We start from the raw sequence: 26,632 nt of genomic DNA on the forward strand, positions 1-26,632 counted from the left end.
GCTACACAGATCTCACTGTTTTTTTAAGACAGTTACTCCAATATCTTCCTTTCTTCTCAATCAGGTTGGGTCTCCCAGCTTACACAGTTTATTGCCGCTTCCAGGAGCATGGTAGTAGCGTGATTTTGGCTTGGCCAGGAACATGCTGTCTGGTTTCTCGGTCTCTTAGCACACACACTCAGGCAGTCTAACACTGGACACTGGAATCAGTGAGGTTTCTTCATTGCAGGGAATGCCACGGCAAAAGCTTAACGGTTACGCTCTTCAGAAATCATATAGCTGATGGTCTACAGGCTCTATGAAATTCTAGGACAGTTCAAAGCTAAACACGGCTACCTTGACAGAGATCTTCATCGTGGTCTTTCCGCTTCATTCTGCCTTGGGACAGTCTTATGGCACACTTTTCACTCGAAGAGGGGTCTAGCCTGTGCCCTGGGGGCTGATTCTTCACCTTTATTCTCCATTTTGCGCCTTCATCTTCTGGGTCTTCATTTTCAGTTTCCATTTCTTAGGGATTTCATCTCAATTAGGCGAGGTGATGATGTTGCACAACTCAGAAAGTTGTGGGCAATTCTCCTGCCCCCCCTCTCGGCGCGCCAGGCTAACGGCTACTTCTTCGGCCTCACACTCCCACGCCTCGTTAAAAGCCAGGCTGTCCTGCAACATTTCTCTAATTAACAGCCTCAGATCTTGTTCTTTTTTTTTTCTCTCAGCTCGACCTTGAGCTTTTTGCTGTTTCCTCTCTCTATTCTGAATCCTTTTTAAAAAAATATTTTTCCTTTTTTTTTAACATACATCTCAAGGGGGTGCAAGTCTTGCTTCCCCCACCTCCCATAGCCTCCCTCCTAAGATGAAGACGGACACAAAGAGGGAAGGGGATTGGTCAGTGAGTAAGGGCTCTCACTGACCGGCACAAGAGGAATTTCACACCACGCACTTTGCTCCTGGCCTGGGCACCCGGACGGTTGACGGTATGCAACAGAAACCGCAGTAGCCACTCACACAATCATCAATTTCATCACTTCATTCATATGTCCCTGCCACCCACTTTCCCACTTTTCCACTAGAGCGAAGCAGTTTCCTCAGCGCCTTGCTGAGTATTAGTGCCTGCTCGGGGGAGTGATCAAGTCCCCCCTCCACCCCCAATCGGGTGGGTCACCTTTTGTATACATATACGAACACTGGCCTTCTTCATAAGGCGGGCCCTCTTTTTTTCTGCCCAGTGGCCTTTCTCCCGAAGGCGGGGCCCTCTTTTTTCTCCATATACTTGCCTTTCTCCTGAAGGCTTCCAATGTGGGTTTCAACTCAATTGCAGCTGCAGTATGGGCAGGGCTCAAGTTCCTTCCTCCGCTTCCCAAGGTTCTCTTGCCGCTCGCTGCTGTTTGGGCGGTCCCAGCGCAGGCCTTCTCCCGTTCACCCGACAAAAAGGTCGGTGGCGCCAAGAAAGGGAGGCGTGCGCCGAGCCCTCCCTCCCGGTGCGGCGATTAAGAGCAGGCAACTGCCACCTCTCTGTCTCAGAGCCTGCCACATCCGAGTCACGGCACCATTTATGTTGCAGAACTCAGAGTCAGAGAGACCACGGAGTGAAGGAAAAAGAGATTCTTTATTTAACGCGCGGGCTTAAGGCTGGAATCACTTCCAAAGAGCCAAAAGCCCCGATTTACATCAGCAGATTGTTTTTATAGATACTGTGACACATAGGAAACGGCTCCTCCTCTCCCTCCTGTGTGGGGTTGCAGTCCTCAACATTTCCTCTCTTAGCACCATTGTTTATAATACAAGAAATGGGTTATAGGGTAGCCATGATAAGCAGAGAACAGAAGAGAACAGCAGAGAACAAGATATACAATTCTATGACCTTAGCCTTTGTTGACAAGATAAGAAATTCCTGTGTCTCATCAGCTTACAAACATATATTTCAGAGAGCAAGAGCTCAGCAAGAACATGAAGCATGAGGCTACTTAGTCTGACCCCCGATATGGCTGCTACAGCACTAGAAGGGAACAGGGCTCAGACGGGAAAGGCACTCTTCACAGGCTCTGAGGAAGATGGTAAACAAGTTCTGGGGCATCAACCAAGGCCATGTTTCCACGACAACGGAAGGAGAAGGAAATGGAGGAGTACCGGATTTTTTAAAAAGGAATCAGCTTTGCTGCGCTTTGGTCCACGCAGGGCGCCACGAGCAGGTTCTCCGCAGCAGTAAAAATTGCTTCACGGAACATACTTCCTGGTGGGGGTTGGCGTGAATGTCATCTGACTGGCAGGGGCAGCTCAACCAATAAGAGAGGCTCCCCCCACCGCTCTCCCCCCCCACTTTCGCCTGAAGATCCAGATGCACCTGCATTTCAGGAGCAAGCCTCATGGAGCGCAGTGGGAGTTACTTCCGAGTAGACAGACATGTTTTTGTGCAGGGGGGAACACAGGGATGGGAAACCAGCCCCCATTTTAACCTGCAGGATCTCTATAACAAAGAGTGGAAGTTGTTTCTTCCTAAGGCAATAAACCAAACAAAGGAGAATCGGAGCCTGGAGATCATGCTGTGCCGTGTCAATTGAGGGGCTTCTCTGTCATTTCTGTGGTCATTGAGAGGGCCAGCCTCGTTCAGCACAAGGGGAGGACACACCCCTTGACAGGGGCGACGGTGAAAGGCACCCCCCTGGGCAGGGCTAGCCTACCCGAGGTCAATGCGGGCACTGGGGCACACAGCAACCGTACCGGGGAGAACCCGACTCGTGGGAAAGAATCGGACTTCAAGCCGTCTCAGGACATCCGTTTTTTCCCTGATAAGCTCCGGGGCGGCTGCTGGATGGCCACGGCGTCATGTATCCCTAATGACCTCCAAACGCAGCCAGCTCAGAGTGAATCACTGGTGGAGACACACACACACACCCAGGTTGACGCAGCCTGCAGACTCACAGTGTCTGTGCCCTTCCCTTTCCCAACCTAATTCAAAACTGCCAACATGGCTCACAAATACCTCCCGAAGCAGATGCTTCCTAACAGGCCTCATGTGGGTGGCGGGGGGAGACTCCCTGGCTTCAGGTTGCTGAAAAATGCTCTTTGCTCTGGGCTCGGAAGAGGAGTGAACTCCGCGGCTGAGCAGCAGGTTCAGTCTGGCCTGCGCTACACATACATTTCTGTTCCAGCCTGGGGCAAGTTGAGGAATGGGTGTCTCAGAGCCTGGGTAGGTTGGTGAGTGTGTGGTGTCAGATATGCATAATTTGTTGAGGGTGGGTCCATCTCAGTGTTTGTCTCCCAAAGTTAAGCATGACGTACAATATTTCACATTGTATGTTCATGTGCAATATTAAGCAGGAAGGAAGGAAAGTTTTCAGGGCCAAATTTTACACCTGACACTAGATTCCAGAATTACATTCCCAAGTGTTCCCTGGAATAGATTGTCAGCTGGGAGATTTGGCACTGTAACAATTTCTTATGATCCAGTTTAAATTATTTAGCCTTTTGCACTTAAGTTGCTAGTCCTTAAGGCTTAAGGCACCAGGAGAAAGCTTGAAAATGCATGGAAACTTGTGTGCCAGGGTGGCATAAGAGAACTGCCAGTGTGCAGAAAGAAAGAAAGAAGCAAGCAAGCAAGCAAGCAAGCAAGCAAGCATTTCCCCCAGGCTGATTCAGCAAGGCTTCCCTGATAGTTCTTATGCTAGCTCAGTGGAACCTCCAGGTTCAGAGGGAGTCTACCCCTAAATCTCAGATGCAGGGGACACCTACAAGGGGGAGAGAGAACGTAGCTTAATGGAGGATATGATCCATCAACAGCTATTACCTGGGGTGGAGCCCCTAAGCCCAGTTGCTGGGGGCAAAAAAACAGGCTTGCCTGGTGGGCCACTGTTTGATGTCAGGCTGCATCAGCCTTCCCGACCTCAGCAACCTCCAGATGTGTCTGGCTACAGCTTCCATCATTCCCAGCAGGGCATGCTGGCTGGGGATAATGGGAGTTGTATTGCAACAAAGAGGGAGGGGGACAGATTGGGGGAAGTTGGGCTCACTTTAGCCTGGTTCAGGAGGGCAGGTTCTTATCACCCACTGAGCCAGTAATATACAGGTGTTTTGTTGACCTCCTGTTATCCTGAGAAGAAAGGGGAGGGTTTGTTTGTTTGTGAAGGCCCTGGCAAGCCACTGATACATATCTGATGCATTCCAAGTGGTCCAGTCCTTTTCTCCAGACTGGGACAGAGGTGGTAAACATTCTCCGTGCCCCCTGGCACCAACAGAGCTCTCCAAACCTGGGACTGCTGTCTGAGGGGGGAGGGGGACATACCTGCCAGTGATGCCAACTGCAAGCAAACAGTCAGCTGGCATTCACACACTCCCAATGGCCCACTTCTGGTGGACTTTTGACTTCTCTGTGTGAGATAAGCTGCTGGGAGGTCACAAAAGTCTATCTTTGTTCCGGGCCAGCCAAAGTGTCAAGAAGGAAACAGGAGAGCAAACTGCTGATGGAATGAGTACACCTTAAAGAATTTGGCAAAGTGGAAATGCCCTGGGGGAGATGGGCGTGGGCAGAAATTCCTTAGCTCTTGTTCTACCTCCAGCTTGTGGGGGTGGGGTGGGGGATGAAATGGTGCATCCCTTTTCCTCCTTTAAAAGCATCCTGTTTCCTACCATGGGCAACAGATGCTTCGGGGAAGCCCACAAACAGGGCACAGCAGCAACAGACACCTCCTGATTTTGCCTCCCAGCAACTGCTATTCTGAGGTGGACTGTCTCTGAATAGGGAGGTTCCATATAACAACAGACATAAGGAAGGCCTTGCAGGATCAGAGCAAAAGCTCCATCTATTTCAGCATCCAACCAGATGTTTCTGGGAAGCCCCATGAGGCTGACATGAAGGCGACTCCCTTGTTGCCCCCTCCTGCAGCCAGGTAGCCTATCCTTGAACTTGGTGGCTCGACTTAGCTATTATGGCTAAGAGCTGGTAATAGCAAGGGAGAGACTACTTCTCTTCTGGGAATGTATCTCATTCCTTTTAAAGCCACCACCACATCTTGTGGGAGCGAGTCCCATGGGTTTGAGAAGAAGCCCTTTCTTTGGCCTGTCTTGGGTCTCCTGCCAATCAATTGCTCTGGATGAGCTCAAGTTCATTCATAATTTTATAAATCTCTATGACAATCTTCTCCAACCTAGTGCCCTCCAGATGTGTTGGACTACAACTCCCATCATTCCCAGCCACCATATAAACCTCTGCTGTATTTAGGCTTTATGGTTTTATCTTCTATGTGCAAATCTTCATTTGTTAGTGGGTGGCTGATGACAACCAACTCCATTGCTCTTTGCAGTGGAGGCTGGTGGCTCCAATGTCAGTGGGGTGGAGAATCCATCTGGGTTTCAGTCGGAACGGATTCACAGCCCTACTGACATTGGAGCCACCAGCCTCCACTGGCGCTTTGCCACCTAACACCAAAAAAGCCATTGTAACCCTTGAACGCTGCCTGGGTTTGTTAATGGGCTGGATGAGGGTGAACGCGCGGAGGTTAAACCCAGACAAGACTGACAGGTTTTTGGTCAGCAGAAGGCCTGACATGGGGGTTGGGATTCAACCTGTTTTGGAAGGGGTTGTGCTCAGTTCTGACTGGTTCTGCCTGAAACCCGGAACGGATTCACTGCCCTACTGACATCAGAGCCACCAACCTCCACTGGTTGCGCTCCCCATGACAGATCAGGTCTGTCGCTTGGGAGTGTCTCTGATCTTGTGCTGCCCTTGGATCTTCAGGCAGCAAGGAGCGTGTTCGCACAGTGATGCTTGGTGTGCCAGCGGCCTTCCTGAGTCGGTCTGGCTTGGCAACAGTCATCCATGCCTTGGTTCTTTCACATTTAGACTACTGCAATGTGTTCTACATGGGGCTACCCCTGAAGAGTGACAGAAGCTTCCACTGGTGCAAAATGCAGCAGCTCAGCTGCTAACAGTATCAGACCATATCACATCTGTTCTGAAAGACCTGCACTGGTTGCCAGTTGCTTTCTGGGGTCAATTAAAGGTGTTGTTTTTAATCTTTAAAGCGCTAAACGGCTTAGGATCTAGCTATCTAAAGGACCATCTGTCTCGCTATGAACTTCCCAGGGTATTAAGATCTGCAGGAGAGGCCCTTCTGAGGGTACCACTACCCGCAAAGGCCCATTTGTCGGGCACGCATGAAAGGGCTTTCTCCTGCGTCTCTCCCAACTGGAATGCACTCCCTCAAGAACTACGATTGGCCCCTACTCTCTTGGCCTTTAGAAAGGGTATGAAGACACACCTTTTCAATTTCACCTTTTAAAATAGGTTGTTTTTAATGTTTCAGGATGCAAACCTATCGATGGCACCCTCGGTGATCAGGAGCTCCCAAACTCGGAAGCATCCAATCATCCCACCTCCCAGCTGAGCAGAGCAGAGCAAGCTGCTCCAGCTGGTCCAGGGACTACAGATGCAAGCAAGCTCCCAGAGAGCGAGCGAACAGAGCGAGCAGACAGGGGGAGCAAACAGGAGTTGGCCAGGGGAGTTTGGCAGGGGAGGTCAAGGGGGAGGCCCCGTAACATTTTTTCTTTTTTAACAAACTTTTTTTTCATTTACTTGTCTTGTAACACACACACCAGTGGGACTCTGCCTTTAACCTCCTGTGAGTAGAGGAGCAGGCACAGGCTAGTCTAGAACAATCACAAAGCTAGACACAAAAAGGGAAAAGAGGCAATGGAAGGACAAGACTCTCCAGTGGTGGTGACCTGCAAGGTGTGTGCAATGTTTGTTCTCTTGCCTGAGAACAACATGGCCTACACCTGCAACAAGTGCAAGTTGATCACGCTGCTGGAAGAAAAATTAAGGGGACTGGAGCGGCGACTGTCGACCCTCCGGGGAATAAGAGAACATGAAGAGTTCTTGGACAGAATGGGGGAACTACAGCAGCAAAAGGAAGACCAGAAGCTTGAAGAGCAACAGCAAGCTGAGGCAGAAGTGGGAAATGCTGAGGTGAGGAAAAATGGAGCAGAGGATACTCCCTGGAAACGGGTGACAGGAGCAGAAGAACTAGAAGCCACTTGGCAACAGTGGAGGCAGTGGAGCTAGGGGACCATTTCCAGGTACTTGAGGGTGAGACTGCAGAGGAAGAATCACAGGGGAACCTGCATGAAAGTGAGCAAGAGGCTGAAGGTCAGTCAAACAGAGGCAATGAAACCCAGGCCTACAAGAAGAAGAAGAGAAGAGTGGTAGTAGTGGGAGACTCCTTGCTGCGTGGGATCGAAACCCAAGTATGTTGCGAAGACCCGTGGACTCGCCAGGTATGCTGTCTCCCGGGAGGACACATTAGACATGTGACTGAAAGGTTGCCTGCACTCATAAAGCCCACTGACAGGTATCCCTTTCTTCTCATCCATGTGGGAACAAATGATACCGCCAAGCACAGCTACAAAGAAATCACGTCAGAATTTGAAGCTTTGGGAAGGACACTCAAGAACTTTGGGGCCCAGATAGTTTTCTCATCCATCCTTGCAGTAGTTAGAAGGGGGATAGAAAGGGAAAGAAAAATACTCAGGGTGAATGACTGGCTACGAAGGTGGTGCTGGCGCAAGAGATTTGGATTCTGGGACCGTGGGCTATACTTCCTGGAAGATGGGCTGTTGGCAAGGGACAGCTTGCACCTCACAAAGTCTGGGAAGAATGTGTTTGGCCACAGCATGAAGAACTTCATCAGGAGGGCTTTAAACTGAATGCTATGGGGAAGGGAGATGTAAAGTTGGGGGTAACAATGGACGAAGGCTCATGCACCACAACGGAGAGAACAGCTCTAATAGCGCCTAATACCGCACAATAATAGTCTTCAGACACAGGTAGGAAGAAAGCCAGACCATGAAGCACACCGTCTTCGATGTCTATATACTAATGCCCAGAGTATGGGAAACAAACAGAACGAACTTGAACTCTCAATACAGGAGGGACATTATGACTTGGTGGGATGACTCTCATGACTAGAATACAGCAATTGAAGGATATCACTTGTTCAAAAAGAACAGGAGGAACAGAAAGGGAGGAGGGGTTGCACTGTATGTGAAAAATACATATCTCTGCACAGAAATACGGGAGGATGAGCTTGGTAGCCCCATCGAGAGCATCTGGATAAAAATAAATGCAGCAAAGAATAAAAGGAACCTGGTGGTCGGAGTCTACTACCGGCCACCCAATCAAGGAGAAGACGAGGATGAAACTTTTGAAAAGCAACTTGCCAATGTTTCAAGGAAGCATGATGTAATAGTAATGGGGGACTTCCATTTCCCCGATATTTGTTGGGAGACAAATTCTGCAAAACATGGCCCCTCCAGGAAATTCCTGACTTGTGTGGTGGATAACTTCCCCCTACAGAAAGTAGAGGAAGGAACTAGAGGATTGGCTATCCTTGACTTGATTCTAACCAACAGAGATGACTTAGTGGAGAAAGTAGCAGTTACAGGAACTCTGGAGGAAATTGACCATGTTATACTTGAGTTCTTGGTTCTAAGGGAAGCAAAAGACGAGTGTAGCCAAACACGTACTTTTAGGAACTTAGGATTTTAGGAAAGCTGATTTTAATTAACTCAGAACAATGATCAGGAAGGTCCCATGGCAAACAACTCTAACGAGAAAAGGAGTCCAAGATGGGTGGGAGCTTTTAAAAAAGGAAATTCTCAAGGCACAATTACAAATGATTCCAACAAGAAGAAAAGGTGGAAGACAACAGAAGAAGCCAATGTGGCTTCACAAAAAGCTTAGGGATGACCTGAAAACAAAAAAGGACACATATAGGAAGTGGAAGGAAGGCCAAGGAACAAAGGAAGAGTACAGGCAGGTAACACAGAATTGCAGGGATGGTGTCAGGAAGGCTAAAGCTGAAAAAGAGCTGAGGTTAGCGAGGGAAGGAGCTAAAAGCAACAAAAAGGCTTCCTTCAGCTATGTGCATAGTAAAAGACAGAGGAAAGAAATGGTGGTTCAGCTATTAAACAAGGATGGCAAAATGATCACAGATGACAAAGAAAAGGCAGAAGTGCTCAATTCCTACTTTGGCTCAGTCTTCTCCCAAAAGAGGGTCTATGACCCCCCTGGAAAAGGCGAAGTACAGGCTGAAGAGGCAGGATTGCAGCTTGAGATCGATAGGCATATGGTCAAGGAACACCGAATTACTTTGAACGAGTTCAAATCTCCAGGGCCAGATGAACTGCATCCTAGAGTAATAGAGGAACTGGCAGAAGAACTCTCAGAACCGCTGTGCTGTCTATTCTCTTCGAGCAATCATGCAGGATGGGTGAAGTGCCAGATGACTGGAGGTGGGCTAATGTTGTTCCTTTGTTCAAAAAGGGTAAAAAGGAGGAACCTGGGAACTACAGACCAGTCAGATCCCTAGGAAAATTCTGGAGCAGATGATAAAGCAATCCATCTGTAAGCACCTTGAAAACAATGCAGTGATTACGTGAAGCCAACATGGATTTGTCAAGAACAAATCCTGTCAGACGAATCTGATCTCATTTTTGGATCAAGTCACCTCCCTTGTGGACTGTGGGAATGCTGTGGACATAATATACCGCGACTTCAGCAAAGCTTTCGACAAAGTGCCCCATGATATCCTGATGAGCAAACTAGCTCAAAGTGGGCTAGATGAAACAACGATCCAGTGGATCCACAGTTGGCTACAGAATCGGACTCAAGGAGTGTTTATCAATGGGATCTTCTCAAACTGGGGAGAGGGAACAAGCGGGCTACTGCAGGGCTCAGTCCTGGGCCCAGTGCTCTTCCACATTTTTATTAATGACTTGGAGGAGGAGGTGCAGGGAATGCTGATCAAATTTGCAGATGACACAACATTGGGCAGGGTAGCTAATACTTTGAAAGACAGAAACAAAATTCAAAGTGATCTTGATAGACTGGAGCGCTGGGCAGAAAACAACAGAATGACATTGAATAGGGAGAAATGCTAAGTTCTGCACCTAGGAAAAAGAGACCAAATGCACAGTTACAAGATGGGGGATACGTGGCTCAACCACACGACAAGCGAGAAGGATCTTGGAATTGTTGTTGATCACAAGCTGAATGTGAGCCAACAATGTGATGTGGCTGCAAAAAAGGCAAATGCTCTTTTGGGCTGCATTCATAGAAGCATAGCTTCCAAATCCCGGGAAGTACTAGTTCCCCTCTACTCAGCACTGGTTAGGCCTCATCTGGAGTACTGTGTCCAGTTCTGGGCACCACACTTTAAGAGGGATGCCGACAAGCTGGAGAGGGTTCAGAAGAGGGCAACAAAGATGATCAGGGGAGTGGAAACAAAGCCCTATGAGGAGAGGCTGAAAGAACTGGGCATGTTTAGCCTTGAGAAGAGAAGACTGAGGGGAGACATGATAGCTCTCTTAAAGTCCTTGAAAGGTTGTCGCAGAGAGGAAGGCCAGGATCTCTTCTCCATCATCCCAGAGTGCAGGACACGGAATCATGGGCTCAAGTTACAGGAAGCCAGATTCTGGCTGAAAATCAGGACAAACCTCCTGACTGTTAGAGCAATACAACAATGGCACCAATTCCCTCGGGAGGTGGTGGGCTCTCCCACATTGGAGGCATTCAGGGTAAAGCTGGACAGCCACTTGTCAGGGATGCTCTGGCTTGGATTCCTGCATTGAGCAGAGGGTTGGACTCGTTAGCTTTGTTGGCCCCTTGCAACCCTACTATTACATGATTCTATCCACTGCAGGTCAGGAGCAGCGGTGGAGGTGATCTTCGTCTCCCTGTGGATTTCACTAGATGGGCTTTTCAGCCCATCTAGCGAGGGTGCTTCAGAGGAGGGGGAGGGACTCTGGAGGAGGCGCATGAGAACTCATATCCTGGCCTTTCCAGTCTCCTCCCCACACATGGGAACACCCCTTTCCCCCTTTCTGAGGTCAATTTTCTGACCCTAGAGGGCAGCCGGCACAGTTCTCTTCGCGCCAGCTGTGAGAGGGCAGAGTGGGGCTGGATCTCCATCTCCCCCTTCCAAAGTCGGAGCACTGTCTCCAACCTTGGAAGCGGGACTCCAAACAATCCTATGGCCCCTGGGAAGCTCACCCAGGGACCATAAGATTGCTCCCTGGATGTTTTTAATGTTCTTGGTTTTTTTGTTGCAAATTTTTATTGTTTTCAATTGTTGTGCACCACCGTAATGGCTTTTTCTCAGATAAGGCAGTATATAAATGTTAATAATTAATAAAATAAATGCATATTTAAATGGTAGGAATAGAGATGTGAAGGCCCAGTAAAAAACCAGAAAAATTCAGAAAAGAACCTTTTTTCCCCGTTTTTTCCCGAGGACCGTTTCTGTTTTTTCCTGAAAAATTGAACAGCTTTGGATTTTGAAATATTTTCTTTTAGAATTTAAGACAAAGTATTTATATATTGTTACCCAGCCTTTACTCCCCCTAAAATGATTTCTAAAAACTATGTAATAAGAACTCTTTTACAGAAAAACTAGAGATGTAAAATGTCTGGGAATAATGAAGCTGTGGGGAAAAATATTTTTTAATCCTCTCTGTATGAGTCCCGGCATAGTTAGTTCTTTCATTCCTTATAAAAATTATTGATCTAAAGTATATTTTACTGATAGACAATTATGCTCAATTTCCCAACATGTGAATAAAGTCCCCATTGCGCAATCTTCACAGTAAATGTGCATGCTTGACAGCCTGCGTTTTTTTCTAAAGAGTCCTGGGTTTCTGATGCTGTAGCAGTCATTTAATGCAGTTCTAATCTATTTAGAAAATAACTACAAATTAACTGAGTTTACTTATAAAAGTTTTAAAATATAATGATCATTTTATGAGCAAACTAAGTCATACATAAACTAACTTTAGGAACAGAAAGGCTGTTTTATGTTCCTAAAGCAGCCCTCCCCAAACTGGCACCCTCCGGATGTTTTGGACAACAGTACCCAGCATTCCTGACCATTGGCCATGCTGCCTGAGGCTGATGGGAGCTGAAGTCCAAAATATCTGGAGGGCACCAGATTGGGGAAGGCTGTGTTAAAGCAACAAAGTGACTTTAAATTTTCAATCCCCCCCCCCCGCCAAAAAACCCCCCAACCCTGGGAAAAAACCTTTTTTTCCATGGCCTCAAAATTTCTGGAAATTTTACATCTCTAGGGAGGAAATAAATTAAGTAGATTCCTTGACTGAGAACTTTGCCTAGTTCTCACTGAGAACTAGCATCATGTCTAGACTGCACTACTTCAGAGGGCAACCAGGGGATACCTTGACTGAATATCATAATTCTCTGGGATCTAGTATAGCTTTCTCCTTGGTGTACTCAGTTTTCTGTGTGCTGGGAATCTTTTATATGACACAAATTTTGATCTGGATGAAGTGGTACAGTCCACACACAGTTTGACTTCCACAGTGAGGACTAGGTCCTTGCAAGGCCTGGCTGCTCAAACTGGTTGAGGTTACCCACTTAAAAATCTTCAAAAAAGGGGGAGATCCATCACCCAAAATGAGGTGCCAAGAGGACACAGATTTGCATAATATTTGCATTGATATATATTGATGCAAACGTGGAAATAATTACTAAATTGATACATATAATTACTATGTAGATATATAGTAGTGCTGTGCACAGAGCCTCTCAAAATTCTCCTTTTTTCTGGGCAGAGAAATTTGGGAGACCGTTTCACCGAATTTCTCCAGGGGGAGGAGAAAACTTCCACAGTTTCTCCCAGGTAGGGCTCCCCATTGGCAGGGCTTGTAGCATAGAATCATAGTAGGGTTGGAAGGGGCCTACAAGGCCATTGAGTCCAACCCCCTGCTCAAGGCAGGAATCCAAGACAGAGCATCCCTGACAGGTGGCTGTCCAGCCTCGTCTTGAAGGCCTCCAGGGTGGGAGAGCCCACCGCCTCCCTGGGGAATTGGTTCCATTGTCGTATTGCTCTGACAGTCAGGAAGTTTTTCCTGATGTTCAGCTGGAATCTGGCTTCCTGGAACTTGAGCCCATTATTCCGTGACCTGCCTCTGGGATGACTGAGAAGAGATCCTGGCCTTCCTCTCTGGGACAACCTTTCAAGTCCGTGAAGAGCGCCATCCTATCTCCCCTCAGCCTTCTCTTCTCAAGGCTAAACATGCCCAGTTCTTTCAGTCTCTCTTCACAGGGCTTTGTTTCCAGTCCCCTGATCATCCTCGTTGCCCTCCTCTGAACCCTCTCCAGCTTGTCTGCATCCTTCTTCAAGTGTGGTGCCCAGAACTGGACACAGTACTCCAGATGAGGCCTAACCAGGCCTAAAATAGGGCAGCAAGATTGTTAACAGGGACTGGCCTGCAAGCTCATATTACACCAGCACTATTTCAGCTGCACTGGCTGCCAGTCCATTTCCAGGCCCGATTCAAAGTGCTGGTGTTAACATTCAAAGCCCTTAACGGCTTGGGGCCAGGTTCTCTGAAGGATGGCCTCCTCCCATATGTGCCTGCCCGGACCTTAAGATCATCATCAGCGGCCCTTCTCCGTGAGCCCCTGCCAAAGGAAGCGAGGCGGGTGGCTACTAGGAGGAGGGCTTTTTCTGCTGTGGCACCCCGGCTCTGGAATGAGCACCCTAGTGAGGTTCGCCTGGCACCTACATTGTATTCCTTTCGGCACCAGGTGAAGACCTTTTTATTTTCCCAGGCATTTTAGCATTTTAACTTTCTAAACTTTTAGCTTTGCTGTTTTAAAAATTTGTATTTTAAACTCCTGCACTGCTGCTAGGTTTTATTGTGGTTGTATTGTTATATTGTGGTTTTAATGTTCTATATATTTTAAATTGTTTTATTGTGTGTTGTTTGGTTTTAATTTTTGTAAACCGCCCAGAGAGCTTCGGCTATTGGGCGGTATTGGAATGGAATAGAATGAATGAATGAATGAATAAATAAAATAAAATAACCAGTGCTGAGTAGAGGGGAACTAGTACCTCCCAGGATTTGGAAGCTATGCTTCTATTAATGCAGCCCAAAAGATCATTTGCCTTCTTTGCAGCCACATCCCATTGTTGGCTCATATTCAGCTTGTGATCGACAACAATTCCAAGATCGTTTTCACTTGTAGTGTGGTTGAGCCACGTATCGCCCATCTTGTAACTGTGCATTTGGTTTCTTTTTCCTAGGTGCAGAACTTGGCATTGATCCCTATTAAATGTCATTCTGTTGTTTTCTGCCCAGAGCACCAGCCAGGGGACCCAGGAAACGAGCTGCATCTCAAAGGGGGTCACAGGTGACAAAGGAGGCTTATGGGAGAGACGAATGTTGGAGCCCAGTGATTCTGAAGCAGGAAGGTGGCAGTTCTAGTGGCTATAGCCAGAGAGGCCTGGCCGGATCTAATGGGAAGGCAGAGTTTCTCATCCCCCAAAGAAGAGGAGCTACTTCTTATGGTCAAGTTGCAAGGGGTCCCAAATCCTCTGCAGAAAATCTGGCTTCCAACTTGGGGGAAACACCCCATGACATAAACAATGTGCCTAGTGATGGAAAGGAATCCATGACAATGTCTGGAGATCCTCTGGATTTGGTGGCTGGTGGCCACGATCCAGCCAGAGAACTGGGGGCCAGTGATGAGACACCAACTGAGCAGGAAATCCGATTGTCCATGGAGAGGGAGCAGGACTTTTGGAAAGAGCAGGGGATCCGACGAGTGCATAGCGGAGATGAAATGGTGGAATCATAGCACAGTAGGGTTGGAAGGGGCCTACCAGGCCATCGAGTCCAACCCCCTCCTCAATGCAGGAATCCAGGTCAGTGCATCCCTGACAGATGGCTGTCTAGCCTCGTCTTGAATGCCTCCAGTGTGGGAGAGCCCACCACCTCCCTAGGTCATTGGTTTCATTGTCATATTGCTCTAACACTCAGGAGGTTTTTCCTGATGTTCAGCTGGAATCTGGCTTTCTGTCACTTGGGCCCATTATTCCGTGTCCTGCACTCTGGGATGATCGAGAAGAGATCCTGGCCTTCCTCTCTGTGACAACCTTTCAAGGACTTTAAGAGCGCCATCCTATCTCCCCTCAGTCTCCTCTTCTCAAGGCTAAACATGCCCAGTTCTTTCAGTCTCTCTTCACAGGGCTTTGTTTCCAGTCCCCTGATCATCTTTGTTGCCCTCCTCTGAACCCTCTCCAGTTTGTCTGCATCCTTCTTAAAGTGTGGCACCCAGAACTGGACACAGTACTCAAGATGAGGCCTAACCAGTGCTGAGTAGAGGGGGACTAGTACCTCACGGGATTTGGAAGCGATGCTTCTATGAATGCAGCCCAAAAGAGCATTTGCCTTTTTTGCAGCCACATCCCATTGTTGGCTCATATTCAGCTTGTGATTGACAACAATTTCAAGATGGTTCTCGCTTGTAGTGTTGTTGAGCCATGTATCCCCCTGGCAGGGTGGAAACTGAGCCCATAGAACCCCAGAGTAGTTCTGATTCTGAGGAGGAACAGCAATCCGTGGGAGAGGAGCTTGCTCATCTCTCACAGGCACAGCAGCTGGCAGAGATTCCTTCTGCCAGCATTCCTGGGATAGATATTGACCCTGGCAGCGAGAGAGTGCTGGAGGGGAGCTTGCTGGACGCTCAACGCCGACGCAGGGAGCGACGACAGATGGAGGGCGCGGAAAGGAGGCATAGCGCTCATTTGGTGTGCAAGCAACGGTTGCATCCTGAGGACCCAAGGGAAAGAGGAAGGATTTCTCCCTAGCCCATGAGTTCAGGGTCTTCCCGTGATTCTCCTTCAAACGGGGACCAACTGCCTAACCTGGAGCATAGGCTACTCTGCTATTTTTCCCCAATGCTGTTCCTTGCTTAGTCGCTGGTGATTAGCATCTGAAAGAGTCATTAAGTTGTAAAAGGATTAAAGCCTTGAAAAGAATCCTTTTGTCTGTGTCTTGAGTTGGCTATTTGAGTAGACCGTAAGAGGCAGCTAGGGCGCTCCTGACACCCCCATCTTGTAACTGTGCATTTGGTTTCATTTTCCTAGGCGCAGAACTTGGCATTGATCCCTATTCAATGTCATTCTGTTGTTTTCTGCCCAGCACTCCAGTCTATCAAGATCACTTTGAATTTTGTTTCTGTCTTCCAAAGGATTATCTATCCCACCCAATTTTGTGTCATCTGCAAATTTGATCAGCATTCCCTGCACCTCCTCCTCCAAGTCATTAATAACAATATGGAAGAGCACTGGGCCCAGGACTGAGCACTGCGGTACCCCGCTCATGCCCTCTCCCCAGTTCGAGAAGATCCCATTGATAAGCACTCTTTGAGTCCGATTCTGTAGCCAACTGTGGATCCACCGGATTGTTGTTTCATCTAGCCCACTTTGAACTAGTTTGCTCATCAGGATATCATGAGGCCTTTGTCGAAAGCTTTGCTGAAGCTTTCCCACAGCATTCCCACAGTCCACAAGGGGGGTGACTTGATCCAAAAATGAGATCAGATTCATCTGGCAGGATTTGTTCTTGACAAATCTGTGTTGGCTTCGAGTAATCACTGCACTGTTTTCAAGGTGCTTCCAGATGGATTGCTTGATCATCTGCTCCGGAATTTTCCCAGGGATTGATGTCAGATTGACTGGTCTGTAGTTCCCAGGTTCCTCCTTTTGACCCTTTTGGAAGATAGGGACAACATTCACCCTCCTCCAGTCGTCTGGCACTTCCCCCGTCCTCCATGATTTCTCAAAGAGAATAGACAGCGGTTCTGAGAGTTCTTCTGCCAGTTCCTTTCTTACTCTAGGATGCAGTTCATCTGGTCCTGGAGATTTGAACTCATTCAAAGTAATTCTGTGTGCCTTGACCATATGCCTGTCCATCTCACGCTGCAATCCTACCCCTTCAGCCTGTACTTCGCCTTTGCCAGTGGGTTCATAGACCCTCTTTTGGGAGAAGACTGAGCCAAAGTAGGAATTGAGCACCTCTGCCTTGGTCATCTGTGATCATTTTGCCATCCTTATTTAATAGCTGAACCACCATTTCTTCCCTCTGTCTTTTACTATGCACGTAGCTGAAGGAAGCCTTCCTGTTATTTTTAGCCTCCCTTGCTAACCTCAGCTCGTTCTCAGCTTTAGCCTTCCTGACGCCATCCCTGCAATTCTGTGCGACCTGCCTGTACTCTTCCTTTGTTGCTTGGCCTTCTTTCCACTTCCTATACGTGTCCTTTTTTGTTTTCAGGTCATCCCTAAGCTTTTTGTGAAGCCACATGGGCTTCTTCTGTTGTCTTCCACCTTTTCTTCTTGTTGGAATGGTTTTTAATTGTCCCTTGAAAATTTCCTTTTTTAAAAACTCCCACCCGTCTTGGACTCCTTTTCTCGTTAGCGTCGCTTGCCATGAAACCTTACTGCTCATTGTTCTGAGTTTTTTAAAATCAGCTTTCCTAAAATCCAGGGGATGTGTTTGACTACACTCGGCTTTTGCTTCCCTTAGAACCAAGAATTCAAGTACTGTATAACATGGTCACTTTCCCCCAGAGTTCCTGTAACTGCTACTTTCTCCACTAAGTCATCTTTGTTGGTTAGGATCAAGTCTAGGATAGCCAGTCCTCTAGTTCTTTCCTCTACTTTCTGTAGGAGGAAGTTATTCGCCACACAAGTTAGGAATTTACTGGAGGGGCCATGTTTTGCAGAATTTGTCTCCCAACAAATATCAGGGAAATGGAAGTCCCCCAGTACTACTACATCATGCTTCCTTGAAACATTGGCTATTTGCTTTTCAAAAGTTTCACCCTCGTCTTCTTGATTGGGTGGCCGGTAGTAGACTCCGACCACCAGGTTCCTTTTATTCTTTGCCCCATTTATTTTAATCCAGATGCTTTCGACGGGGCTACCAAGCTCATCCTCCTGTATTTCTGTGCAGATATATGTATTTTTCACATATAGTGCAACTCCACCTCCCTTTCTATTCCTCCTGTTCTTTTTGAACGAGTGATATCCTTCAATTGCTGCATTCCAGTCATGAGAGTCATCCCACCAAGTCTCAGTTACACCTATCAAGTCATAATTTCCCTCCTGTATTAAGGGTTCAAGTTCGTTCTGCTTGTTTCCCATACTCTGGGCATTAGTATATAGGCATCGAAGACCATGCGCTTCATGGTCTGGCTTTCTTCCTACATGTTTGTGAAGACTATTATTGGGCGCTATTAGAGCTGTTCTCTCCACTGTGGTCCATTGTTACCCCCAACTTTACATCTCCCTTCCCCGAAGGATTCAGTTTAAAGCCCTCCTGATGAAGTTCTTCATGCTGTGGCCAAACACATTATTCCCAGCCTTTGTGAGGTGCAACGTTTGTGAGCTCCACCCTTGCCAACAGCCCATCTTCCAAGAAGTACAGCCCGTGGTCCCAGAATCCAAATCTCTCACGCCGGCACCACCTTCGTAGCCAGTCATTCATCCGCAGTATTTTTCTTTCCCTTTCTATCCCTCTTCTAACTACTGGAAGGATGGATGAGAAAACTATCTGGGCCCCAAAGTTCTTGAGTTTCCTTCCCAAAGCGTCAAAGTCTGATGTGATTTCTTTGTAGCTCCGCTTGGCAGTATCTTTTGTTCCCACATGGATGAGAAGGAAGGGATACCTGTCAGTGGGCTTTATGAATGCAGGCAACCTTTCAGTCACGTCTCTAATCCATCCTCCTGGGAGACAACATACCTGACGAGTCCACGGGTCTTCACGACATACTTGGGTCTCGATCCCACGCAGCAAGGAGTCTCCCACTACTACTACTCCTAGATCCGAGCCAAGCCTCTCCTCTTGTCCCCTGTCTCTTCTCCAACTTCCTCCAGGAAAGGGAAGGTGAAGCTGCATGTATTCTCTTATGTCCAGAGGGTGATTGAGCAGGAAACAAAGCATGAGGAGAACCTCCAAAAGGGAAGGGAGGCTGCTTGGAATGTACAACAGGGGGGATTGTCAGCAGCTGGCAGATCGCCAGAAAGTCTTCAAGAGGGAGGAGGAAACCCAAGAAACTCTGTGCAAACCCCAGAGCTACAGGAGCTCCTGAATGGTGAATCCATATCAGCCCGTCACAACTTTGGCACAGACACACATGATGGAGAAAGAATCGCTAAGCAGAACATGAACTGGAGCTCTCAGGTGTCCCGGCCTTCTTCCATTCCAGAAGCTGGCAAAAGAAAACTAGGGAATGAATCCTCCTTCTTAAGTCCAAACTCCACCACTTCTGACTGGCAGATGAATTCTCCTAGTCTGAGACTTTCTGACACCCAGGGATTGAAAGTTCCAGGAGAAGAATTTGTGCTACAGAAGGAACATTTTGCTGTTCCACTTCGGAAGCTCTGGTTCTCTGTTTCTGACAACCAGGGACCGTCCAACACCCAAAGGCAAGAACAGAGGCCTGAGTGGGCATCTCCCCAGGAGGAGCTGTACACTCTGAAGTCACGGAGGCCCCGGACCTTGGCACTGATTGATCAGGAGATCCAGGATGCTTTGCAAAGGGAGCTGGAGCTTCAGGAGCAGCAGAGGAGAGCCAGGCTGGTCCCTGAGACAGTCCCAAGCTCTTGGTTGTCATCACAAAGCTCAGGTAAGAGGAGCAGTAAAAGGGAGCTGGGTGCCGGCACATGGCTTAGCAGTGGCATGGAGACCACCATAAGTTACTGGCTTTTAATGTATTAATTGGGGGAGTATTTTGTCAGGAATGGATGCTACCCAAGACAGCAGTTAAGTACAATCAGGCTGGCAGGAACGTGAGACAGGGCCTTTTCAGTGCTGGATCTATATCTCTGGAATGCCCTCCCTCAATAAATGAGTTTGGCTCTCTCCCTATTTTCTTTTACTTGGGCCCCAAAGAATTTTAAAAAATTTAAATCCACCTTTGATAAAGAAGATGGGCTGCTCTTTTTTGTTTGTTTTTTGATAGTGTGATATTGTTGCTTGTGCATTTTTTTCTTGCTTTTTCTGTTTTATGTTGCACTTATAGCCTTTGTGGGCACAACCCTATGCATGTTTAGACAGAAAACAGGCCTACAATTCCCAACATGCCCGAGTCAGCCATGCTGGCTGGGGAATGCTGGGAGTTGTAGGACTTTTCTTTGTCTAAACATGCATAGGATTCCACCTTTAGTTTTTAAGCTTTTAAAAGCTTAGTTTTAACATTTTTGATATTGATCTTATTAATGCATTATTCTTTGTCTGAGGTTTGGTTTACTGTGAGCCACCTTGGGAAAATGTTTTGTTTTGAACAGCCCATGTGGTACAGTGGTTTGAGTGTTAGACTTGGACTTGGGAGATCTGGAATCTAGTCCCCACTTGGCCCGGAAGCTCACTGGGTGACTTTGGGCCAGTCATTACTCGCAGCCTAACCTACCTTGCAGGGTCGTTGTGAGTTTAAATGGAGAGAAAGAGGACTATGTAAACCACCTTGGGTTCCTTGCAAGAGGAAAAAAGGAAGATAGAAATGTAACAATAACTAATAATAATATATATATATATAATAATAATTTAATTTCTGCAAAAAGAAGCGCCATACTAAGGATCCCTGCCCCCTGTCTTTAAAGGAAGTCCTGCTCCTAGATTCTAAGTGTATGGGACACAGGCTGCAGGAAAAGGCTGTCCATAGTACATGCCCATAGTATATCTATAATAATAAAACAGGAAGTTTGTCTGTCTGGGCCATAGGACCAAGAAACCAAAACACCGGAAACCTGGCATGCATACTAAGGGGACCCTTGGAATGTGCACCTCAGGATTATTTTGTTTTAAAACCACATTCATTTTCATTTATTTAAAATTTGTCCGTGAGGTTGAAGCCTGCGATAACAACTTCAGCCACTAGGAGGAGACTTCTCTAACAAGCGTATACCTTTGCATGAAGCTAAGCCTTCAATAAGTGTCCTTGCTTTGCATCCTTGCTTTAATCTTATTATGGCTGATAACTTCAAATGGAGTCTCGTTGGGCAAAGCTGGATGTCCATTACAGCCGTGAAAGACCCATGGACACTCCAGGTATGCTGTCTCCCAGAAGGACAGATTAGAGACGTGATGGAAGGGTCGCCTACACTCATAAAGCCCACTGATTGGTATTCCTTTTTTTCATTCATGTGGGAACAAATGATACCGCCAAGCGGAGCTACCAAGAAATCACGACAGACTTTGAAGCTCTGGGAAGGACACTCAAGAACTTTGGGGCCCAGATAGTTTTCTCATCCATCCTTCCAGTAGTTAGAAGCGGGATGGAAAGGGAAAGGGAAATACTCCGGGTGAATGACTGGCTATGAAGGTGGTGCTGGCGCGAGAGATTTGGATTCTGGGACCACGGGCTATACTTCCTGGAAGATGGACTGATCTTTGGGATACATTTTATAGCAATATGAACCACCCAGAGAGCTTTGGCTAATGGTTGCACCTCACAAAGGATGGGAAGAAAGAGTTCTGACTGGTTCTGACTTAAACCCAGAGTGACGCTCCACAGCTTAGATAGCTCCACACCTTGGATAGCTCCTTTAATGTTCTGACTGAAACCCAGAATGGATTCACCACCCCACTGACATCAGAGCCACCAGCCTCCACTGCCCAGAATGTGTATTGTTCTTTTCGTGCACAGGTTGCGCTTACACAATACCAGTTTGGTGTGGGGAGAGTGGGCAGACGTGTCACCCCCAGAGAAGTCTCTGTATCTCTCTCAGCAAGAAAGCAGCAAGCTGATCCAGTCACATTCCTCTGTCAAGACCCAGTATCTGGTGCCCTCCAGATCTGTGGGACTGTAACTTCCCTCAGCCCCAGCCAGCATGGCCAATGGTCAGAGATAATGGGAGTTGTAGTCCAGGCCGAGGAAGACTGCATTAAGGCAAAGCCATCACAAAAGCCCCCCTCCCCCCAGGCATCAGATAGCAATCCTATAACAACAATAAACTTTCTCAGTTTTAATGGATTTAAGTCTGCAGTCCCTTGTACCCTTACTTGGGAGTAATTCCTATAGAACTCAGTGAGACTTACTTGGGAGCAAACATGCATAGGATTGCACTGCAAGGGTGGGGGAATCTTTGTGGGATGGAATTTGTAAAGTTTCTGTTTATTTATTTATTACATTTCTATACTGCCCCATTAGCCAAAGCTCTCTGAGTGGTTCATATTGCTATAAAATGCATCCCAAAGTATCCTTCCCTAAACCTGGTGACCCTCAGATGTGTTGGACTACAACTCCCATAATCCCCACCAGCATGGCCATTGGAGGGTATTAAGATTGGAAGACATGATCCAGCCAAGGTTCCACACCTTGCTGCCTCATTGGTTGCATTCAGAAAGTGTGTGTCTTTTGCATCATGCCCCAGGTGGGGGAACTTGAGGTTCTGGTCAAAAAAAAATTGCATGTGGCAAACCTGAAGTCTGCCCACTCCTGGCTTAAAAGATACCAGCAGTTCTTAGAAGTAGTAAAATTGCTCCCTCAAGGTTGACTTTTCAAAATAGCAGAATTCAAAAAAAGTTCAAAATCTGGTTTTGAACAAAACAAAATTGGGCCCACGTTTAGTTTTACTCAAAATCCCATTCCATTTCTTGGACTGTTTGTCATTTACCATCTGGGGGTCTTGCCACCTTTGTTCTGGGGCATCAGGATCCACCAGAAGAGGATGCTGGCTCACCTGGACTTGCACACTGATAAGAATGTTCAGTGGATGGGTTTCCTCAAAAAGCAGAGTGGAACATTTAATTCTGGGGTCTCCAACAGGTTGCCTGCAGACACCTCTCTTGGCATCAGCCAGGCTCCCTCTGCCCCTCCTGATTTTTATTTTGTTTCTTAAGACTTCAGCTGTGAGCCGGACAGTGCTGTACCAACTCCATCTGGTACGGCGGCTGTGCCCCTTCCTTCCCGACCATCTGCTCCCATCGGTAGTACATGCCCTGGTCTCCTCTCGTTTAGACTACTGCAATGCGCTTTACATGGGGTTACCCTTGAAGACGGTTCGGAAGCTGCAGCTGGTGCAGAACGCAGCGGCTTGCCTGATTAAAGGCAGCCGCCGATGAGATCACATCATTCCAGTGCTGAAGGAGCTGCACTGGCTACCAGTTGTTTTCCGGGCCAAATTCAAGGTGTTGGTTTTGACCTTTAAAACCCTATATGGTTCTGGCCCAGCCTATCTTAAGGAGCGCCTCCAGCAACACCAGACAGGCTGCTTAACAAGATCAGCCTCGGATGGCCTTCTCTCCGTCCCATCAGCCAGGACAGCTAGACTGGTGGGGACAAGGGAGAGGGCCTTTTCTGTGGTGGCCCCCACTCTGTGGAACTCCCTCCCTAAGGAACTCCGTCATGCTCCCTCTTTAATGAGCTTCCGCCGTGCATTAAAAACGTGGTTGTTCAGGCAGGCATTTGGGGTGGGTTAGGGTTTCATAGAAAATGTTTTAATTGTAGAATTTTATTGTTTTAAACTGTTTTATTATATGTTGTACATCACCCAGAGTGGCTGGGTGACCAGCCAGATGGGCAATTAATAAATTTAATAAATAAAATAAATTTAATAAATAAAGACTTTAATTTAAAAAGTTTCTTTTTAACTGGGAGGCTGACATGCTGCAAAGCAAACGGCTGCTCTCCAGTGCCATCTTTATTTGGGTTCAAAAGAGTGGTTTTGCGTTTTGGAGTTCAGACTCCACCTCTGCCTTGCACTTAGATTCTTGGGCAAGTTACTTTCTGGGAAGTGAGTGTTTTGTTACCAGCCATGCCCACCGTGGCAGCCATTTTGTGAATTGGCAAGTCCCCTCCCCAAGGCAACCATCTTGTGAGTGCACCCACAATGCCCCCTCAAAATTCCAAAGGCACGCACAACCCCAAAAGGTTGGGGACCAGTAATATAAATGATATAAAGAGGAAGCCACTGTTTGTTTCGGTTTTGGTGGGTTGAGGAAACCATGTCGCCCCAATCCCATAATTCTTTGTAAGGGACTCCAGCATACACATGAGTCTCCCTTCTCCACAAGGACTTTAAGGGAGGACCCATTGCTCCGTCACAAAGTACCACCAGATCAAGTTCCAGAGAGTTAGCCAAGTTAGTCTCTTGCTGCAAAAGGAACAAAGAGTCTTGTGGTCCCTTGGTTGATCCTAATAGAGGTAGTGCCCAACTGTGGATTGTAAAGACTAACAAATTTATTATGTACCACAAGACTCTTAGGGTGCAATCCTATGGCCGCTAGACAGCGGCTAGATGGCCATAAGATTTTTCAGTTTTTGGGAACCAACATCATAGCCCATGCTCCGAGGTCAGTTCCCAGAAAACTGCCTCCCCGCTGCCTAGTAGGCGGTGCAGATCATCCCGGGCTCCGCATTCAGAAGAACAGCGCAGAGGAGGAGGAAAGGGGGTGTTCCCAGGGGTGGAAACAGTGGAAGCATCGTTATGATGCTTCCTATGCATCTTCCGGCCACCACCCCCACTCCAAACCGCTCCAGTTAGACAACCAAAATTGGCCATCTAGCCGGTAATGCAGGGTGGCCGGAGCAGAGAGGAGAAGATCCCCTCTGTGCTCCGTCCGCCCTGCATTGGATAGGTGGTTGCTTCCAAGTTCGGAGGCAGCCACCTATGCATGTTTAGACAGAAAACAGTCCTACAACTCCCAGCATTCTCCAGCCAGCATAGCATAGCTGGCTGGAGAATGCTGGGAGTTGTAGGACTTTTTTCTGTCTAAACATGCATAGGATTGGGCCCTTAGTTGCTATTACTGAGATCAAGGTGTATGTGTGATTTCAGATGAGAAGCGATAACAAAGCTGCATTTTTTGTAACAGGAACAGGGGCCGTTCTTCCGATGCAACAACTATCTGATCAAACCACAGATTTGTTTGCAGGTTGTGAACTCCACCAAAGTGATTTGCCATAGGGGTGTCCTTGATCAGCTTTGGGAGACCGGACAAATCCACAAAATAGACGACGACAGTGACTGACCATAACGCTGCCGTCCTTCAGTCCTTCAAAGGAACCAGGTCCTGCAGGCCCGCAGGAACTGAGCCAGCTGCTGCTGACTGTCGCCACCTGTTCCTCCTGCAGGGACCATATAAGCTGGCTGGCTGAGGTGGCCTGGAAGAGCCAGGATCTGTAAAGGGGATGCATTGTTTTGATTTTTAATTGTTGGTGGGGGGTGGGTTTTGGGGGGAGCGTTGTTGTGTTTTTAGGGTTGGGTAGCCCACCCGATAGGCGGGAGCATGTGTCCACCTGATGGAGGCAGTGGGGGGAGTGTTGGGGGCCAAACTATACAGAGGCTGGGCGGCAGGTGCTGGCGGAGCACGAGGGGCAGGCCATGGGGAAATAGGGAAAGATGTGTAATACCTGTCCCCTCTTCTGGGCCTGCCCAGAGCCAAAGGATGGCTGGGGGAGGAGTGACTCCACCTTCTGGCCTTCGTCTGCTGCTCTGCAATGCTAGGTCTGTTACCCAGAAAACATCCCTCATCCATGACATGATCCGGGATGAGGGTGCGGACCTGGCATGCATTACAGAGACCTGGCTGGCTGAGGCCGCTGCTCCAACTCTGGCGGCCATGTGCCCAGCTGGGTTTTCGTATGCACAGCAGCCGAGGGCTGGGGATTGGGGAGTGGGAGTGGCTGTTATCTACCGGGAGTCATAGAATAATAGAATAGTAGGGTTGGAAGGGGCCTACAAGGCCATCGAGTCCAACCCCCTGCTCAATGCAGGAATCCAAGTCAGAGCATCCCTGACAGGTGGCTGTCCAGCCTCGTCTTGAACGCCTCCAGTGTGGGAGAGCCCACTGCCTCCCTAGGTCACTGGTTCCATCGTCGTATTGCTCTAACAGTCAGGAAGTTTGTCCAGATGTTCAGCCGGAATCTGGCTTCCTGGAACTGGAGCCCATTATTCTGTGTCCTGCACTCTGGGATGATGGAGAAGAGATCCTGGCCTTCCTCTCTGGGACAACCTTTCAAGTCCTTGAAGAGTGCTATCATATCTCCCCTCAGTCTTCTCTTCTCAAGGCTAAACATGCCCAGTTCTTTCAGTCTCTCTTCACAGGGCTTTGTTTCCAGTCATCTTTGTTGCCCTCCTCTGAACCCTCTCCAGTTTGTCTGCATCCTTCTTAAAATGTTGTGCCCAGAACTGGACACAGTACTCCAGATGAGGCCTAGAGGAGAACTAGTACTTCCCGGGATTTGGAAGCTATGCATCTATTCATGCAGCCCAAAAGAGCATTTGCCTTTTTTGCAGCCACATCACATTGTTGGCTCATATTCAGCTTGTGATCGACAACAATTCCAAGATCCTTCTTGCTTGTAGTGTTGTTGAGCCATGTATCCCCCATCTTGTAACTGTGCATGTGATTTCTTTTTCCTAGGAAAGAACTTGGCATTTATTCCTATTAAATTTCATTCTGTTGTTTTCTGCCCAGCACTCCAGTCTATCGAGATCACTTTGAGTTTTGTTTCTGTCTTCCAGGGTATTAGCTATCCTGCCCAATTTTGTGTCATTTGCAAATTTGATCAGCATTCCCTGCACCTCCTCCTCCAAGTCATTAATAAAAATGTGGAAGAGCACTGGGCCCAGGACCGAGCCCTGCGGTGCCCCGCTCATTTCCTCTCCCCAGTTTGAGAAGATCCATGGTCTTCACCAGACCCCCTCTCCAGGAGACCAAGGTTGCCGAGTGCATGTACTGGAGGTTGGGCCTGAAGGGCAGTCTGGGGATTCTGCTCGTGCACTGCCCACCCCGCTGCACGACTGACTCCCTGGCCAAGGTGCTTGAGGTGGTC

The 26,632-nt window shown here is 47.8% G+C and overlaps 1 long non-coding RNA gene and 1 pseudogene across 1 annotated transcript in view; one reads left to right on the forward strand and one right to left on the reverse strand.

The window, feature by feature from the left end:
- The window catches only part of LOC146334047 (uncharacterized), a 74,214-nt gene that overhangs the window by 10,653 nt on the left and 36,929 nt on the right, over positions 1–26,632 (reverse strand). The window lies entirely within an intron of this gene.
- LOC146334048 (uncharacterized) lies at positions 1,979–24,825 on the forward strand (annotated as a pseudogene).

This window comes from Heloderma suspectum, chromosome W (assembly GCF_057233095.1).
Source record: "Heloderma suspectum isolate Gila_16-S chromosome W, 16-S_ref, whole genome shotgun sequence".
NCBI lineage: Eukaryota > Metazoa > Chordata > Lepidosauria > Squamata > Helodermatidae > Heloderma > Heloderma suspectum.